General features: G+C 41.6%; 1 protein-coding gene and 1 pseudogene across 1 annotated transcript in view; one reads left to right on the top strand and one right to left on the bottom strand.

The window, feature by feature from the left end:
- PRKCH (protein kinase C eta) overlaps nt 1-15,913 on the bottom strand; it is a 204,397-nt gene that overhangs the window by 144,111 nt on the left and 44,373 nt on the right. The gene's annotated exons all lie outside the window — the stretch shown is intronic.
- Nucleotides 6,093-6,664, top strand: LOC150016878 (large ribosomal subunit protein uL11 pseudogene; annotated as a pseudogene).

Below are 15,913 nucleotides of genomic sequence, written 5' to 3'. Positions count from 1 at the left end.
CATCCAATATCAGGGCCTAGGCTAGCTATGGCACAGTCTAAAAAGCATGCATTACTGATGGGGCTATAAAACGGTATCATCACTTTAGAAACAGTTTGACATTTTCTTAAAAAATTATATATATACCTCCCATTTGAGCCAGCCATTTCCCTTCCTGGTATTTACCCAAGAATAAAAAAAGCATATGTCCATACAAAGATATGTACACAGATGCTCACAGGAACTTTTTTAAAAGGTAGTAGAGCCATACAATGGGATAGAAAATGGAATAAAAGAAGGAACTATTGAAACATGCAACAACATGGAAGAATACTGAATGGAAAACACCAAGCAAAAAAAGAATACATTCTGTCTAGAAAAGGCAAACTAATACACAGAGCAGCAGAAAGCACATTAGTGATTGCCTGTGGAGGGGTTAAGAAAAATAAGACAAGTGGTAGGGAAAGATTAAAAAAGGAGTATGAACATAATTAGATGGAGAAAGAATACTCTTTTTAACAAATGGCACTAGGATAACTGCATCGCTACCTGGAAAAAAATTAAAGGTGCGACCCTACCTCATACCATATGTAAACATGAATTCAAAAATGGATCAGAGAAAATATAGGAGTAAATTGTCCTGATTTTGGGATAGGTAATGGTTTCTTAGGTATGACATCAAAAGTACAAATGAAAAAAAAATTGATAAATTGGACATGAAAATTTAAAACTTTTGTAGTATAAAACAAACAATGTCCACATCTCATTGCCCAAACACCCTTTGCAAAGAGCCACTCTCATCAACTTTTACTATCAAGCCTTTGGTGGCTTCCCGGTGCCTTAATGAGCTCACTACACCACCTGGCTTTCTGGCCCACCTGGAGATCCCTTTTACTGCCTCCCCACTAATTTATCCAAACCTCTTTTTCAAATGGCCATTCTTTACGCCTGTTCATCTAGTCAGGCCCGTTTCCTTACTATCGCACAGCCACACCTTTGCTCATGCTGTTGTCTCTGCTTGGAAAGACTTTCTCTCTTCACTGTACCTGTCCATTCATTCAAACCTTTATTGAATTACTCTAAGGGTTGGGATTACTGCCAAGTGCTCAGGATTCCCAGAGCAGCTCCCTGGGGCTGCAGGTGGGATGGGTAATGATTGCACCTGGCGAAGATGATGCAGCTACAGGTGCGTAATGAAGGCACTTTTGCCAGGGAGATCTTGACATGCACATTGATCCCTCCAGTCTCAAAATTCCTGTCCCAATTATTATCTTACTACTTATCTATGCCCTTGAACAACTAGATTAAATTTCATATAGTCATAAAACTTCACATGTCTCATCACTTGCAATAAGCTCCATTCTATCAGGATATGACAATTTTATATTTCCCAAAGGGCCTAGCAGAGTTCCTTGAACCAAGCAAACACTCAACAAATTTCTGTTGATTTGGTCTAACGAGTTGAATTGGAAGATCATTTGACCACCTCAATTTCATCACCTATAAAATAGAAATGATAGTATTTTATCACATAATAAATACTATGTGACAGCACTTTATAAAATACTAAAGCATGCCAAGATCGCCCAGGCATATCAGGAGCGTATAAAGTACATGGTCTTACTGTCTAGGAATCATACTCTGTTTGCTTGACCTGCCCAGCAGCTCTCCATCACCCCCTCCCTCCCCACATACATCCCCTTAGCCAATGTTTGCTTTTCCTTGACATCACTTTGCAGAAGTTGGGCAGATTACTTATATCCCTGACTCAGTCTCTTTGCCCATGAAATGAGAAGGTTGTCTAAAAACGTTTCTGGCCCTGATTCTACATGAATCTAAACAGGCTTGGATAAAAGCCTGCACATTGGGACTCAACGGAAACATTCATTTAATTAATTTAATTTCCCTTCACAAAAGGCATTAGAATTGATCACAGACAGGAAACTTCTGGCTACTTAATATCCATTTCAGCTTGAGATAAGCAGGGGGGCCTAGCATATTAAAGGAGAAAAAAACCAATCCTTTATTTGGGCACAGTTAGAAGGTTCACCTAGACTTCATGGGCTATGAGACAGACATCTGTGATATTTAGATCACAACCCATCTGTGAGGGCAAGGTGCTCAACTCTATAGATTTCTAAGTCTTGCTCTAGGGATAAGTAACAAAAGAACCTAAAACATAATAGAGCATTTCACAGTTCTCTTCCAGCTGAAACCACCAGGCTTAAAAATGAGAGTTCAAATTTCTAGAGGAAAAACATTCTTACAGAATTGTACCAATAATCAACAAGGAAGCATGTGACTGTGTTTTTTAATAACAGAAATAATAGCTACTATGTCTTGGGCTCATCAACATGCAGGAACCCTGCTAGGTGCCTGACTGACGCTATTTCTCACCTTTGCCCCTGCAAGGTAAGTATCACCACCATCATTACATGGACAGGAAGCGGAAGCTTAGTGAGGTTACAGAATTCACTAAGGTCACCCAGCAGTGAAGGATGAGCAAAGATCCAGACTCAGGGAAGTCCATTCCAGGCTGCGGTGTCTGCACCAGCCTGTGGGTTGCTGCAGGTTTGCCCGCTGCCCTCTGCTCCACCCGAAGGCAGCCTGCCTGGGCTTGCGGCATGTCAGGTCATCAGGTCATCCGGTCATCACGTCACCTGTCTCCCCTGGGAACTCAGACAGGACTTGTGCCATCAGCACCTGAGGGTGCTCCCTACCAAATGCCAGCCCTCAGAGTTCTAGCCTCACCTCCTCGCTGCCAAGGCCGGTGGGAGTGGCACCAGGCCAACAGTGTCACCTGATGGCTGTCAACAGGGGCACGGGACAGGAGCTACTAAGCATGGCAGTGTGGGCTGGGGCTGGCAAAACACAGCGGGCTGCTCAGGTCCCATTAGTCATCTGCCTGCAGGACCCAAGTCAGTGTCATGTGCTGAAGACACACAATACATCCCCTCACTGTGAGAGGAATTTAAAGGAAAAGGGGTAAGTGAGGCAAACCCTCCACCTCTCCTGATTTTTTTAGTTTCATCTCTATAACATCAGACAAGCTTTATGTGTTAAAAGCCCACAACAGATTAAAAACCATCAGAAAAAGACAACTAGGCAAAAGCTAAACAGAAAAGTGAGGCTAATCAACTCTGACTGAAGTTTAAAGTGAAGAAAAATACTCATTATTTTAGTGATTAAATTCTCATCTTGCTAAATCTGCACCCACTATGTGGTCAGAGAAAAGGTGGGTAAAGAGGCTGTCACCACAGCTCTGGTGGCAGGTCACCTGACTCCTATACCTAGAAAATGAAGGACAAAGCCTTTAAGTCATTTTCATATCTAAATTTTATAATTCCAAGTCAGAAACAGTTTGTGAATTCCACAAAGACATTTGAACACTATTAAAAGAATCTGTCTCTGAAAGGTTCACAATAATTCCTCCCCACTCCCAGCTCGACATACCCACAAAACAACTATAAATTTAAATGTAGAATTATTTCAACTCAGATCCCACTACCCCCATGTTCTAGCATTAAAAAGGTAAATCATCTGGAAAAAGTAAAACTCTTTTGCATTAAAATAAATTTTTCAATGTTTCTCTGCCCCAAATGAAGAATCAGGAATAAAGTGTCAAGAATGGATATCTCCCAGGACTAAAATATATTTTCTCTGCTGAGTCTCTCTCAATCTTTGACACCAATATCCAGGGGATTGGAAATGTAAATTAAATGAAGAATGCCTTAGTCTCTTCAAAACACTCCATCCACCAGTTTCTCCTCCTTCACTTCCAGAACTAAGAAGGCACGTGGCCTCTCTAATAAGGTGTCCCCAAGGACCTCATGCTGGAGCAGACTCTCAAGTAAGAGAGGAACCACAGTAATTGTGTTCCCTCTCCATACTGTATCTACCCCATAATCAAAATTATGAACATTAAAATGGCAATAAATACATAACTATCAACAACTGAAGCTAAAAAACAAACTAAGCAAAAAAGCAGAACAGAAACAGAATCATAGATGTGGAGAACATGGGGATGATGGCCAGTGGGGAGAGGGGTCTCGGGGGATGGGTGTGAGGAGGTGAGGCGATTAAGAGATACAAATCGGTAGTTACAGAGTATGCAGGGGGATGTTAAGATCAAGGATAGAAAATGGACTTGCCAAAGTACTTCTATGCATGACCCATGGGCATGAACAAAGCAGGGGGGTTTGCCAGAGGGAGTGGGGGATACTGGGTGGAGGGGGCAAAGGGGGAAAATTGGGACAACTGTAATAGCATAATCAATTAAAAAAAAAAAAAGAACACTTTAAAAGGGCACTTTCTGCATAATCACATGCCTTATATTTTCTGCTCAGCAGATCCTTCCAGAAAGAAACATACTCTGTCCTTGGCTAGGATGAGGTATTAAACAAAAAGGGCAGGCGGCTGTCTGACCATGGCCGCCCTCCTGCTCAGGGGCCTCACAGCCCCCTTTCTTCTTCCCGGGCCCCGGGGGCTGCTTGGCGAGAGTTGTTGGCCCCACTGTGCACCTCGGAGGAGGAGAAGTTCCCGTAAAAAAAGGAGAAATAACAGGACATGGAGAGTCTAGTAAGTTTTGCCACAGATGCTGTTACTTTTATGCATCAAATGTTTGTAATGAAATAATTATTCCCTCCTGCCTGCTCTCATCCTAACCTTTTCAACTGAAGATTTCAGGTAAAAAAAAAAAAGGGGGGGGGGAGGTGCAGGAAGGCCTGAGATGACCTCTGAAAATAGTTCACTATTCACTTGACCCAGAAAACCTCACAACATTGTGTGAATTAAGAGGTTCAAATTTTCGTGTTCACTTTAGGGACACTCGTGAAACTGCCCAGGCCACCAACGGTAAGCACATCTGTGAAGCCACAAAGCATCTGAAGGATGTCACTTCACAGAAGCAACGTGTCTCATTCCATCATTACAGCGGTGGGGTTGGTAGGTGAGGCCAGTGGGTCTGGACTCAAGGTCAGTGGCCCCAAAAGTGCTGAATTTTTGCTGCACAGGCTTAAAAATACAGCGTGTAATGCTGAGCTTAAGGTTTAGATGTAGGTTCACTGGTCATTGAGCACATTCAGGTGAACAAAGCTCCCAAGGTGCAGCGCAGAACTCACAGGGCTCGTGGTGGATTAACCCATACACGAGCTCTGCCTGCCACATTGAGATGATCCTCACTGACAAAGAGCAGGTTGTTCCTAAACCAGAACAGGAGGTTGCACAGAAGAAAAAGATATCCCAGGAGAAATTGAAAAAACAAAACTTGAGGGAGGAGGAAGCGGGATGGAGAAATGGTGCAGGGACTAATCGGTTGGTACAAAATAGACAGAGGGAAGTTAAGAATAATATAGGAAAGGGTGGAGCCAAAGAATTTATATGCATGACCCATGGACATGAACTAAGGGGGGTGGGATTGCTGGAGGGAAGAGGGTACTGGGCAGAGGGGAGCAAAGGGGAAAAAAATTGGGACTACTGTAACAACATAATCAATAAAATATACTTTAAAAGAAAAAACAAAACTTATGGCCTGGTAATAAATTCAGCATAAAATAAATGCTAATAAAAGTAGAAAAGGGTGGGGATAGAAATAAACCCAGAATTATTCTACATTGTTGATTCTCATCATCCACTGTAATGGAAGGAGAAGGCAAAAGCTCTAGCAAAATCAAAGCAAGGAATAAGTCAATACCACATATTTAGGCCTTGACTGGTCTGGCTCAGTTGGTTGGAGTGTCATCCTATAGCCGAAGGGTTGCGGGTTTGATTCCTGGTCAGGGCACATACCTAGGTTGCAGGTTTGACCCCCAATCCAGTTGCCTATGGGAGACAACTAATTGGTGCTTTTCTCTCACATCCATGTTTCCCTCTGTCCCTTCCTCTCCCCCTTCCTTTCTAAAAAGAAGCAATGAAAAAATATCCTTGGGTGAAGATTAAAAACAAAAAACAAAAACCCTACATATTTAGTGTACTGTGGCATTCATGATGTTTTATAGATTTATCTACTTAATCATTGCTCAGGCTCTAGGTTAACTTTAAAACCTGGAGGAACATTAGAAAATACATCTAGGGCTTTCGGTTTTCGGCTTGGAGGAGGCAAAGGTGCAACTTTCTTCAGTAGTCCCGAATTCCGGTTCATCCGACACCAGCGGCCTCCACCATGCCGCCGAAGTTCGACCCCAACGAGGTCAAAGTCGTGTACCTGCAGTGCACCAGCGGGGAAGTGGGTGCCACGTCTGCCCTGGCTCCCAAGATTGGCCCCCTGGACCTGTCTCCAGAAAAAAGGTTGGTGATGACATCGCCAAGGCAACCGGTGATTGGAGGGTCTGAGGTTTACAGTGAATCTGACCATTCAGAACAGACAGGCCCAGACTGAGGTAGTGCCTTCTGCCTCTGCCCTGATCATCAAAGCCCTCAAAGAACCCCCACGAGACAGAAAAAAGCAAAAGAACATTAAGCACAGTGGAAATATCATTTTTGATGAGATTGTCAACATTGCCCACAGATGCGGCACCGATCTTTAGCTAGAGAACTTGCTGGAACCATTAAAGAGATCCTGGGGACAGCCCAGTCTGTGGGCTGCAATGCTGATGGCCGCCACCCTCACAACATCATAGATGACATCAGCAGTGGTGCCGTGGAGTGCCCGGCGAGTAAGAACTACAAAGGAAAATATTTCAATTAAAGATCATTTGACAACCAAAAAAAAAGAAAGAAAGAAAGAAAGAAAATACATCTAGGGAGGAGGCAGAAAAGGGTAAAGGGGGTCAAATATATGATGCTGGAAGATTTGAGTTTGGGTGGTGAATACACAGTGCAATACACAGATGATGTATTTATAGACTTATATACTTGCAACCTATATAATTTTATTAACCAATTCACCCCAATAAAATAAATAAAATTAAGAAAAATATATCAAACTCCCATATCTCTCTCATTGGTCATCTTATAATAATACTTGACTCCTTTTGGTCTGCTGTGGGGAAGAAAAAAATGAAAAGCTCTATAGAAGAAAGAACATTAGTGCCCTGCTTAGAAATTCAGATAGCAGTTTTCCAGGTGGACCAGAGAAAGGGAGAGAAAGAGGAAGTAGATTCAAATGCACAGAGGACCTATTAGGGCCTTCATATGGTTGAATGAATGTAGCGTATATAAATGAGATGGGTCAGAAATGAGCCTGGAGAGAACAGAGTACAGATCAATAATGGCCTCATGACATGCTGGGAGGCTAGCCCCTACCACAGGGCAATGGGAAGCCATTGAAGGGTTTTGATCAGAGAAGGTACAGATCATGTCAGATCCCTACAGATAGGATGTTGGGGTCCTAAGGGAGAGAAGCTGGTGGTAAGAACACATATTCGAAGGCTATTCCAATGGTGAAGGACGGAGGTGACCTGAGATAAGCCGGTAGCAGAGGGGATGGAGAGGAGGAAGCAGGCAGGGGAAGTCAATGGAGGGAACAGCAGCTAGACTTTGTCATCAGAGGTGGGTTGGAGGGTGAAAGAAAAGTGGCCACAGAGTCTCCAAGGCTGACAATCCATTAACTGAGATAGGAAATATATACAGATCAATGTGTGAGCATCACCCATGTCAACTGAACATCTACTGGGCTGCCCTTAACAGTATCATAAAATTGAGATGGAGAAGGAGGAACACCATGAAGATAGAAATTATAACCCAATGCAGCCTCAACTAAACAGGTAAGTGACATCAAAAGCACCATTCAAATCAAGAGAATGAGTAATCACTGGGCTTGAGGCAGAGCTTCACGTGAGAGTAAGATCCAAATTGAGGCCCAAAGGCAAGTGGAAGGGGAGGCTATTGTGAGTAAGGAGCACATGGTGAGCAAAGATGGAACCAATATCAGAACACAAACCAGACCAGCGCAGATGCGGGAGGGACCATACAGAGGAGCAAGAAAAGGCTGGAGACAAAACTATGGAAAGAGCTGCACCTAGTAAATTTTAACTACACTACGCAGGCAAAGGGGAATCACTAGAGGGTTTTGATTATGTAAATAGATGGAGAGTGATATGTAAAATGGGCATTTTGTCTACTAGACCAATGAATGAGGGAGAGCTATGGTCTAGAAATGAGTTTTCATAAGGGTGGAATCGTAAAGGGAGCAAACAAAAATACTGGAAAAGTCACAAAGGAATACTGAATTTGGGCCTCTGTGACTTAGATTATGGGTCAGCAAACTGGCTCACAGGCCAATTTCAGCCCACTATCTGTTTTGGTAAGTAAAGTTTTATTGAAACACAGCTATACCTATCTTTTTCATATATTACCTATGACCGCTTTTGTGCTACAAAGGCAGAGACGAGCAGTTGTGACTGAGACTTAGTGGCTCTTGAAGCCAAAACTATTTACTGTCTGACCCTTTACAGAAAAAGTCTGCCAACCTCTGTTGCCATTATCAACCAGGGAACTCTGGGGAAGGAATATGTTTCAGAAGGAAGGAAATGAGCTCAAATTTGGATACAAAGGTACCCAAATAGAAACATCTGTCAAGAAGTTGGTTTAAAAAAAAAGAAAAAAAGACAAACTATGAAGACAAGGCAGGGGTTCTTATTTGGGAATCTTTCTCAAAAGGTGATTGCTAAGAGCCTGAAACTTTTCAAGCAAGAGCACAGGAAAGGGGAAAAAAGACAGGACCTTCATTTAGGAGATGGGAGAAATAACTACAGATGCAGTCTGAGAGGCGAGAGGATGCACCCAAGTGCACTGTCATAGACGCGGGAGGAAACGGCCCCCAAAAAGAGAAGCCACACAGTGCAGGTGGAGGAAGATGAGGGCTTTAATTGGGTCCCTAGGCTTGGGAACTGGGACCTCGCAGGTAGGCCTCTTCCATGATACCCACCCATCTTTAGCAGCCCTGTTGCAAAGATCCTCTTCATGCTAAGCTAAAGCCGATCTATCTCCCTGTACCTTCCCATGCAAGTTTAGTTCTGCCTCTAAAATTTATCTGAGAGAGAGAGATAGCACAGGAGCAAAAAGGAACATGTAGTTCAGTTAAACTATATGTAGTTTATAAATATTGAGTTGAAAGGTAAAGCTAGACATGAAAGCTGGGCTTTGAATGCTAAGTTAAAATATTTAAATTCAAAAAACTAGACTAAAAACAGTAAAGGACAGGTTGGAAGACAAGCTGGGGGGTGGGGTGGGTAGACTGGACTAAGAGTAGCTGGTAAAATTAAGAATCTCCTCCAGTGGTACAGGTCAGGGGAGGAGGGAACAGGAGGGAAACATCACAAAAGGAGTTCTGGACAACTTGGGGGCTAAGGGCTAGGGATGATGAAAAGCCAAAGGGCCCCAGTACCTGAAAGCCTGGAAGACTGATCCTGGAAAAAGTAAGAGAATCTACAAGATCTGTTGGTTTGAGATGACACTGATTTTTAAACATAACAATTTTGTAGGGAGACATTCAGGTAGAAATGTTTGGCCAAAAGATAGATGGGGTCTAAATCTTAAGACAAGGGGCAAAGCAGAGTTATAGGAGTCATCCACACAACAAGGACAACTAAACCACAAGACGGTTGACCCCAGGATGAAAGATACAGTTTGAAGAGCTGAGTCAAGCACCAAAGCCATGGGAGAAAGTAGTACCAGCAAAAGAGAAAGAAGAGAATGAAGAAACGGCACTGTGTTCACCATGGGTACCTGAGCTGTTTCACACACTCCCTGCCCCCCATTTATCTTCACAGCCACCTTCTAAGTAAGAAAAAGTATAGCACCATTATCCCCACTGTACTGAATGGGCACCCAGAGGTAAAAGACTTAATAAGTTGCTGGCAGGTTGAACTAAGTTTGGATTTTTGGGTCTCAACTTCCATTCCCACAACCCGGTGAATAGAATTCTAATACATTTATGGCTTTTGGATAAACTCAATTGATTAATATTTGCAACACAAGAGTATTTTATAGTTTGCCTGTCTCATTCTCTCACTTCTTCAGAAATTAATTTCTGCCTGTTTCATAGAACTTCACAGCATAGTGAACCTGAATATATGAAATGAAAAAAAAAAAAAAAAAAAGCATTTAGGGAGTTAAGAGATGCCAGGTTGGAATGCAGACTGCAACCTGAGAATCTACTGTTAAAATGTATGAAAGGACCTCAGCTCTAAGGAGGGAGAGAAAAGGTGCTGACCTAAGTAACTCGGGAAGTGAGTAGAGACACTAAGACTAAAAGCAAAAGTAACTCCACATAAGCACTCAACTCCATCTGGAGAAGCTGAGGGCTAGAGGCAGCACCAGGTAACCATTCTGAAACCACAGCACATGTAAGTAAATTAATGGTAGACAATAGGAGACAGTGTTTTATTGTTGGAATGAGAGTTTGAAGACAAGTAAGGGAGAAAGGTCTGTGTAGTACTGCACTGGAGCTGAAGATATCAGGATGAACTCATGTTTGGTTTAATACAGATAAGAATACAAGTTCTGTTCAGAAAAAGTACAGCCATTGTTAGTATAATGAGAATGGTTTGTATGACATCGATGTAACCTGGTAGCCAAGGAGAGTGGACTGGAATGTAAATGTGTGAACAACAGTGACTTCGCTGTACTAGTCAGTAGAGGTGGTAGACACCGTTGAGTGAACATGTGTACTGTGCGGCTGTCTCATTCAAAATGATGAGCAAGTAGAGCAACTAATCTGCATTGGATTTTGCATTGGGCTTGAACACTCCTCCACAGAAGCTATTTGGATGATTCAGAAGGCCACAGCTATGGGCAGCTGGTGACTGGCAGCTTCATCACGACAATGCATTTGGTCATGCATCACATTTTCACATCTTAGGCAGAGTTTTTTGGTGAAACATCAAATTACCCAGGTGACCCAGTTCCGATACAGTCCAGATTTGGTGCCCTGCAACTTCTGGCTTTTCTCAAAATTAAAATCACCTTTGAAAGGGAAGAGCTTTCAAACTGTTGATGAAATTCAGGAAAACACGACAGGGCAGCTGATAGAGATTCCAACAAAGCATTTTGCAGAATGTTTTGAACAGTGGAAAAGATGCTGGGAAAACGATGTGAGGTCCCAAGGTGCCTACTTGGAAGGGGACTGAGGCATCATTGTCCTGTGTACAATATTTCTTATATCTTGTATCTTCTTCAATAAATGTCTCTATTTTTCGAGCACATGACTGGATACTTTCTGGATAGGCCTCATATATAAAATGAACCTGGAGCATCTTATAGTGCCAAAAAGAATAAGAAAGTGAAAAAAATAAAACCCACAACAATGACAGTATGTCCAAAAGGGACATAGGAGCCACTGCAAGAGCACCCAAAGGCCAAAGCAGGAACCATTTAAGCAATAAAATAATTTGTTGTTGGATTATAACCTGAAGTATAAATACCCATGAGTCTGTACTAATCTAAATAAATATTTGAATGAATAAATAAGTAAATCGGGGAGGGACAAATCTCTCAAGAAGAATACCAAATAATGTATGTGCACACTGCCTCCCTCCAGGAGGTGGGGAGCATAACCCTCCACACCTTAAGTGCACCATATGGAAAAGAGGAGACAAGTTACTTTATGGGAGAAACCTGATAAACACTAGCTCAGCCACATGATCCAGGTTCACACCAACAGTCATAAGCCATGTTGATAATATGTATCTATATAATGATGTTATTGATGGGGTGTAATGAAATATGGCACTTTATCTCTGTAGTCTTCCTCCCAAAAACCCCATAAACCATATCTAACCACAAGAGAAACATCAGACAAACCCAAATAGAAGGATATTCTACACAACACCTGACTAGTATCCTCAAGTTTTTAAGTTAACAAAAAACAACAGAAGTCTGAGAAACTGTCACAGTCTCAAGCTGCCTAAGGAGACATGACAACATGTAGGATCCTGGATGGGGTCCTGGGACAGAAAAGGAACATTAGGTAAAAACTAAATTAGTCTGAATAAACTATGGCACTGAGTTAGTAATAAGGTATTATTATTGATTCATTAGCTGTGACAAATGTACCTTACTAGCGCATGATATTAATAACACAGGAAACTGGGTGTGGGGTGTGTGGGAACTCTCTATACCATCTTCACAATCTTTCAGTAAATCTGAAACTATTCTAAAATTAAACATCTATTTAAGAAAAATGCCTTTTAAATAAAAACTGCCTCTTCTGAAACTATTTGGATGATTCAGAAGGCCACAGCTATGGGCAACTGGTGATTGACAGCCCTAAATCCAGGTAACTCTTAGAGCAATTAAACTCTGAATTAGTAACAATATGACAGGTGATAAATTTGATTCTTTCACTAAATGGATGGGGGGAGGGGAAAGCCAGAGGCAGCGGTGCAAAAGAATACCTGACCTTTTTAGACTGTATGTAACTTAGCACATTAATGTTAAGTTATCCAGTTCCCAACTTTCCCCATCTGGTGGGGTGTTAGCACATCCCAGTCTGAGTCAAATTTCATAGTGCAGCGTTCAGTGTTTACTCCACACTCCTGGGTAAGGCCCATGGTGAGAAACCCAAGAATTTTTTAAAGTATTCCTATTCCCTTTTTCCAAATTGTTTTCAAACAAGCTGTTGGCTAAATGTCTTTACTTATGCTAAAAGTGGAAGATGAGAAAGAAGCACAGAGAAGAGAAAGAAAGGAGGGAGAGAAGAAAGCAGGAGAGAAATCAGCTGCAAACCACTTCCAAATACCATCTAACATAATGAGGGTTTTTTTTTTTTTTGGAGCTAAGGCTGTGTAATACAAGTGACATCATGCCCATTACACTATCTCATTTCACAAACAGTTGCAGAAAATCTGAACAGGAACTCCTCATCCAAAAAAAAAAAAAAAAACACTCGGAGCAGGTTTTCAAGATAGCCCGGAGTTTCATTTTCCTCCCCAGCACTACGGGAGTAAGAGTTGCAAGAACTTCTCCCAGCCCGCTGAGCTGGGATCTCCTGATACATTCAGTACAAAAGCAGGCCTCAATCCCAGGCCTGGTAAACCAGCGTCCCATTTAACAAACTCCTAGGTGACCGACCCTGATGTCCCTAAAGCTGGCCACCACTATAATTAGTTCTTCCTTCTCTGGTCTCACTACTCTATCCCCTCTCTGTCCGACAACCTATGAAACTGTAAAGTTTGCTTTTATATACAGCCAGGCACCATTTAACATCAGGGTTGAGAAATGCACCATTAAGTTATTTCATCGGTGTGTGACATCCAGGGATACATTTTGAGAAACATGCCGTTAAGTGATTTTGTTGAGGTGTGACATCACAGAGCGCACTAAAACAAGCCCGGATGATCTAACCTACTACACACCTAGGCTATCTTGTATGGCTTATTGCTCCTAAGCTACAAGCCTGTACAGCACATTACTATACAAAACAACACAAGGTTAAGAGCAAGAGAAAATTATGTAGTCAAGAGACACAGGGTATATAAGGTCGCTGCCAATGTAACACAATGTTCTGTTTTACAGCAACCTTCTTTAATAAGTAGGAATACACGCTAAAATAATGATAAAAGTATAGTAAATAAATACACCAGTAATATAGTTGCTCGTTATCAAGTATTATGTACCGTACATAATTGTATGTGCTGTGCTTTTATGATTGGCAGCGCAAGAGGTTGTTTACACCAGAATCCCCACAAATGCACGAGCCATGCATTATGCTACAGCTTTACGATGGCTGTGACCTCACTAGACAATGAGGATTTTTCAGCTGCATTATAAACCTATGGGACCACCGTCATATGTATATGTGGTTCCTTGTTGACCAAACTGTCACTATGTGGCACATGATTATAGTAGTGTTCTCAATAAAAACTAAAAATAAACCATAAATATCTGCTTGCAGGTCATATTAGCTACTCATCACTTAAAAAAAAAAGCCATTATGTTTTTTACTAAAACTTTATTAGCACTCTCACCTAATTATCCAATTTTTTCTTTTCAATCAGTTTTGGTTTGGTGCTATTAACAACCCAACACTTCTGGAGGAACTAACTCCCATACCTAATGCATTAAACAGTCAAAACATAATATTTTAGGGTTGATTTGAAAGCCAAATGCCCAGAAAAAGAACACTGCAATCATATTTATCAATACAGTACTCCCTCACTTATTGTGGGTACTACGTTCTAGACCCCCCCACCCCGCGATAGGTGAAAATCCACGACGTAGGAACCTCACATTTATTTTAGTATTTATATATATATTTTAAGGCTTTATAAACCTTTCCACACACTTATAAACCATTCCCAGTCCCTTATTAACCTTTCCCACTCCCTTATTAACCTTTTCCACACTTTTATAAACACTACTTAGGTTCTTAAACATATTCTACACTCTTAAACCTACGTAACTTTAACAACATACGTATACAGTTCCACAAAATCCCACGATATAGCAAAAAATCCGTGATAAATAACTAAATGTAATATTTTTAAAAATCCCGCGATACAGCGAGGCCACAGTAAGTGAACTGCAATATAGAGAGGGGCTACTGTATATACCACATCACAAAACAGACAGTTTGAGGGAATTTATATAATACAATTGCAAAATATAAACAGGTAAAAATTCAGGTTGGGGAAAATGGAGATCAAGGCTGGGGCCAAGTATAAATGTAAACAATTTAAACCTTATTAAGTTAGGCTACAAATCTGAATCTGAATTTCTGAAGCAAAGCAAAAAGGGAACTGGGATCACAAATATGATTAACTTGAACCATAATGAAACCACACCAAGTTCTCAGGAGGAGCAGAGAGCTTCCAAGGCACCTAAATCTAAAAAAAAAAACAAAACGAAATTCTCTAATGCAGTGGTTCTCAAAGTGTGGTTCCCAGACCAATAGCATCAGTATCACCTGAGAATTTCTTAGAAATGCAAATTATCAAGCCCCACGGTTAACCTAGTGAATCAGAAACTCTGGGGTGGGGCCCAACCACCTGTGTTTTTAACAGCCCTTCCAGGTGATTCTGCTCCAGCCTAAAGTTTAAGAACTACTGCTTTAGTGTGTCTTCACATGAGGTGTATTCAAAGTGGTTACAAACCTGCTTGGAAATACCCCAACACTAAGTCAATGCTGTATTTCACACAGCAAATTCTAGTAGCCAATTTACAAAGCCCTCAACCATGTGGCCAAGTTCACAGCTTAGGTGTCAAAAGGAAACGTGGGCTGAAGTATGTTTCCCAGGGCCTGGCACAGAGAGACTTCTATACATTTTCTGAATAACTCCATGCCTGCACTGTTAAATATCCTTCAAATAATTTCCCATGAGTACCAATTATTATCATCTGTGCTTCAGTTGCCTATATCAAATATAGTATTTTCAAAAGCGGCAAAAAATTGTTAATGCATTTATTTTGGGAGGGAATATGACCATTAATCATCATTTTTTTTATTAAAAAATCTTTTATGTGCAAAAATATTGAAACCTCCACAGCACACACCAGCTATCAGCCCATGTTTGCTCCATAGTCAGTAGACCATTAACCCTAGTTTTACAAATGGAAAAAACCTACAGGTGAGTTACACGAGTTGCCAAAGGGCACTCCAGCATTAAGTTCTCTGACCTCTGGCCTCTGTGGCCTACCTGGTCATCATTTTTTTGTTATTTCATAAACATCCATGTGTCTGCTGACCAGTGATTCCATAAGGTCGCTGGCTCTGCCTTCAAAGGCTTTCCTTAAAGTTGGTCTGGAGGAGTCTCCTCCTCTTGGGCATTAGGCAGAGCATCACAGCAGGAGGGGAGCAGAGTGCCAACCTTCTCCACCTCAGGACACACAAGGTTCTAAGCCAAGATCATCACGAAAGTGCGGCTCCATTTTTCGTAACAAGGGGCAATTTGGTAGCAGCCAAAAAGGAGTGAAGGGAGGGTGGTGTCAGGAATCTACAGCAGATGCTGAAATTAGAGGGTGATGCCACGGGAGGATAAGGCTGGGTTTAAACACT

This window comes from Furipterus horrens, unplaced genomic scaffold (genome assembly GCF_987537825.1).
Source record: "Furipterus horrens unplaced genomic scaffold, mFurHor1.1.pri manual_scaffold_3, whole genome shotgun sequence".
NCBI classification, from domain to species: Eukaryota; Metazoa; Chordata; class Mammalia; order Chiroptera; family Furipteridae; genus Furipterus; species Furipterus horrens.
This window is presented reverse-complemented; position numbering and strand designations above follow the sequence as displayed.